Here is a 5,381-nt window from a genome sequence, read left to right as displayed (position 1 = left end):
CGGACGACCCAGACGGGCCCAACAACCCAGACGACCCAGACGGGCTCGACAACCCAGACGACCCAAATGGGCCCGATGACCCGAACGGGCTCGACAACCCGAACGGGCCAGACAACCCTAACGGGCCCGAAAACACGAATAGGCTCGACAACATGAATAGGTCGGATGACCCAAACGGACTCGTCCAAATAGTCGAGCCCAATAGAATTGTGGTCGGGTACGTCAAGGTAATCAGGCCCGTCTGAGTCGTCGGGCCCATCCGGGTCGTCGGGCATGTCTGGGTCGTAGGGCCCGTCTGGGTCATAGAGCCCGTTCGTGTCATCGTGCCACCCGGGTCGTAAGGCCCGTGTAGGTCGTCAGACTCGTCCGGGTCGCCGGGCCCATCCGGGTCGTCGGGCCCATCCTGGTCGTCCGGCCCATTCGTGTCGTCATGCCCATCCGGGTCGTAAGGCCCGTGTAGATCGTCAGACTCGTTCGGGTCGTCGGGCCCGTCTGGGTCGCCAAGTCGTCCGGCCCATCCGGGTCTTCGGGCCCGTTCGGGTTGTTGGGCCTGTCCGGGTTTTTGGGCCTGCCTGACCTGTTCGGGTCTTTGGGCTGTCTGACCTATTTTCGTCATTTGTTTTGCCTGGTCCGTTCGGGTTTTCGGGTCCGCATGACCCTTTCGGGTCTTCGGGCCCGCCTTACCCGTTCGATTCTTCGAGCCTGCTTGACTCGTTCGGGTCATCGGGCTCGCCTGACCCGTTCGGGTCTTCGGGTCTGCCTGACCCGTTTGGTTCTTCGAGCCCGCTTGACCCATTCGGGTCATCGAGCCCGCTTGGCCCGTTCGGATCTTCAAACCTGCCTAGCTCGTTCGGGTCTTCAGGCCCGTTTGGGTCTTCGGGCTCACCTTGCTCATCAGGTCATTGGGCCTGATCGACTCGTTCGGTTTGTCGGGCCCGCCTATCTCGTTCATATCTTTAGGCCCGCCCAACCTCTTATGGTCGTTGGGCTTGTCCGATTCGTATAGGTCGTCAAGCAAGGCCTGTCCAAGTATGAATTTAGCATAGTCCATCTCAACCTTTAGTCTAACCCAACTAAAAATTTAAATTGAAAATTTGGATTAGATTTTTTGAATTATCCATATTTAAAAATTTTGATTTATAAAATGGATATCTAATCCATAGGATATATAAAATGTAAATTAGATTGAAATCTAGATCCATTAAAAAGATTTTAAATGGATTAGATTTTTAATAAAATGGATTATAAACGGAGTGGATTGGAACGATCAAGAAAATTAAATTTTTTGCTCACCCCTAGCTAGAAGAAACTCATTAATCCATAAATTAATATTGTGAAACTAAGTAACATAATTAAGTAAGATAATTAGAGAACAAATCAAACTAATTATTACGATGTGATTAATATATATATATATATATATATATATATATATATATATATATATATATAATTTTATTTGTATTATATTAAATATATCATATATTTTTAAGTTATTTTTATATATATAAAAAATAAAAAAAAATTCTTTAAGTTATTTTACATCAAATTTCTCTTGTCCATATTTTTTTCTTCTCGTCATTTATATCTAACATGATGTGTGTAAATCTCATTGCCATATGTCTGTGGTCCTTTTTTTTTTTCAGATATAGGTTGAGTGGATGCTTTTATGAGGCTAAGTTGGTCCCTCATCTATGGCGCAGCTATGGATCTATATCATCAAATACAACAGATCCAGACTCCAACATCGTACATCATAACTTTACAAAGTTTACTTCTGTGAGGGTTTCTTTTTTATTTTTACTTTGTTCATGTGTACTTCTATTAGTTGAACACGTGAATATTGTAGACACTGCAGGCAAAAAAACAGAAATCATGGATGTGCGTAAAAAAGGAAAGCACTTAATCACTTTGAAGCACTGATCAGGCTATAAATATATCCCATATCGAGCTAAATATCATCAAACTTTCAGTGGTAAGTTATCATTCACACACATTCCATAGCTATAGCTTCCAATGGCTTCAACAGAAGGCCTGCAAGCATACGAAGAAGAGAATCTCCTTCTGTCCCTTCCCAAAGAGAAGGGTTGGGTAGTACAACACATCTATCTCTTTCAAGACTTTTGGTGTCCATCAAATTTTATTGAAGGTGTAATCAAATTTCAAAAGCACTTTCAGGCAAAAGACAGTGATGTTATTGTTGCCACGGTTCCAAAATCAGGTACTACATGGTTGAAAGCCCTAACTTTTGCTATTATCAACAGACAACGTTTCTTGTTTCGGAAGGGTGTAGTAGGAGATTGGGTAAACTACTTTTCCCCAGCTATGATAGAAAAATTATCGAAGACGATGGAAGAAAAATTAGGTGGGTCTGGTCTTTCCTTTAAAACGTCTTCTTAAAATGTGTTCTACTTGTTACTTATTACTGTTACTTCTGTTTCGTGTTCTGATTGAGTACCTTTTTATTATTTGGACTTAGCCTGTGTTAAATTTAAGTTTCTTGTTTGTGTCCATGTACTTTTGTCTTCAATAATATTATTACCCATATTTTGGGAAATTCAATTCTAGATTACTATTGTATTATTTGGAGGTGTAAAGCATTTTGGTATAGGTCATGTACCGAAGAAAAATAAATACTATTATTATGTTTATATTAACGCTATAAGTTAATAAACAGATTAAATATATTTTTAATTTTTAGAGAATATTGAAATTAGTTTTTTTTTTCAAAACATTAGATTAATTAGTTTCTTATTTTTAGAAATTGATGAATTTAGTATTTTTAATTAAATTTATTTGATGTTTCAAATACGTTTTCTTTACTAATTTTAAAATAAAAATATATCAAACGGTACATACAAATCAAATGTTACCATGAAACGCGTTTGAAACCTGAAATAAACTTACAATATTTTGTTAAAAGAACTAAAATCAATGTATTTTCAAAATCAATGAAACAGGTTAATGGGTTGACATTAGAGATGTCAACGGGGCAGGTAGGGTACGGGTAGTAGCTCCCCCGAACCCTACCCGCTTGATAAATATCCGCTCCGTACCCGTACCCATATCAGTCGGGTATCCATTATGCGGGTACCCGCCTATTTTTTTCATATTCACGGGTATCCACAGGTACCCGCGGGTATTTAAAAAACAAATACTTAATTATAAATTCAAATAAAATAAAATAAATCACTGTCATAAATTTTAAATAAAGTTCAAATAAACTCAAGTTCATGCAAATCCAAATAATTATAAAAGTAAATATAAAATGACGTTCAACACAATGAAAATTCTTTAATTAGTATTTTGATCAACAAATCCAATTTCTCCAACGGATTCCTGAAGAATAAACAAAATAAACAAATAATAAACCTCAATTGTCAAAGAGAAGAATGTCAAGGGGTGTATCTAGAAAAAGACAACATATATTTTTTACTAATATATATATGTATATCCTAAGGGTATTTTTGTGAATTAAAGTTTAGTGGTACGGTTATTCACGGATACAGATACTATGATACCCGTACTCATCCCGTTAACATGCGGGTATCAAAAATATCCGTACCCACGGGTAGCAGATATCCATTTTTAATATCCGTTTTCTACCCGTTGTGGGTTTTATCCGCAGATACCAGCGGGTACGGATTTTTTTGATATCCCTAGTTGACACGGGTTGTATTTTTTTTATATTAAAATAATAAAATAGTGAAAATATTATGTAATCAAAATTATGTTATGTTATTGTAAATTTTATTATTAAAGTAATGAAGTAGTAAATCTAATTGATCCGATAATAAATTCAATTTTAAATATAATAAATAGAGTTGATACCACAATATGATGCAATTAAGTGATTTTACGAAATAATTATAATAGTCTATGACCGGTACGTGTAAGCACATTTTTTTTATTTCAAATCTTTTTAAAATAATAATATAATTGTTTTTATATTTATTTAACCATTAAAAGTACTAATAATAATATTAAAATAAATTATAAATTATAAAATTTTTAAAAGAATAATCTATAATTATATATAAAGATATATATCAACAACAAAACAAATAAAAAAGACAAGTAATTCAAATATGATCTCGTAGTAAATAAAATTAAGATATGTGTCTAACTATAATAATAATAAGGGTTAAGTATGTTTTTAGTCCCTAAACTTTGGTCTAAAATTGGAATTCGTCCCTGGTCGAAACTTTGATAAAATTTTGGTCCCTAAACTTTAAAAATGAATGTATATAGTCCTTTTAACCCAATTTTGTTAACTCTTTTTTAAGTTTCGAACGCATTTTTCAGTAAATATTGGAGTTGTTTACACCGTTTGACACATTTTCGACTCAATATTTACTGAGAAATGCGTTCGAAACGTAAAAAAAAATGTTAACAAAATTGGGTTAAAAGGACTATATTCATTCATTTTTAAAGTTTAGGGACCAAAATTTATCAAAATTTTGATCAGGAACGAATTTCAATTTTAAGTCAAAGTTCAGGGACTAGAAATATACTTAACCCTAATAATAATAATAATAATAATAATAATATAATTATAATAATATCCCGTAGTGATAAAAATAACAATAATAATACAATAACTACATATATAGAGATACACATTTTTGTGTTCTATTTTTGATTTTATAATTTTATCCTCTTAATTATTATTTGTTAAATTTAAATAATTATTCATAATTAAAAATTATTTGTTAGTTTTACCATTTTACTAAAACCCAATATAACTTATGAAAAATAAGTTAATACCAACCAAATAAATAAAGATGTTTCTATCGTAATCTATCATAGAGCCCGCGGTCAACAGGTTCAACAATATGTCCATAGAGTGAGCCCTTCGATCGCGGTGCTCATCTTACCACCCTAACTACTAGCGCAGTCCAACTTATTCCTGCTAACTCACAACTAAAGCACCATGCCTCTTTGATTCCGAAATGCGGCCAGGTCCGCCACTTATTGTAGGCATAAAAGACAAAGGATATTTTTCTCTTAAAAATATTTGCTATATAAAATTATATTATTTTAATTAGTAGAGTTAATTATTTTGACATAAGTATAATGAAATAAATAATTATTAATTATCTTATATAAGGAAATTAGTTAATTAGCATTAATAATTATGATGAGTATTAATATTATTACTATTAATATCATAATAATAACTATTATTATTATTATTAATGTTATAATTATTATTATTAATTATTTAGAATGTTAAAGAATAATTTTATTATTATTATTTTTTAATAGTTTTAATGTTACAATTAATATTATTATTATTATTGGAAATAAAAAAAAAAAAGTTATGGATTGCTTGAGGATGTATTCTTTGTGAATGGATTTGAGTGTTTGGTCCTAGTTGA

This window comes from Vigna unguiculata, chromosome 11, assembly GCF_037176805.1.
Source record: "Vigna unguiculata cultivar grain cowpea cultivar isolate G323 ecotype 2 chromosome 11, ASM3717680v1, whole genome shotgun sequence".
Lineage (NCBI taxonomy): Eukaryota > Viridiplantae > Streptophyta > Magnoliopsida > Fabales > Fabaceae > Vigna > Vigna unguiculata.
The sequence above is the reverse complement of the archived record's forward strand: the minus strand, read 5'-3'. Positions refer to the sequence as shown.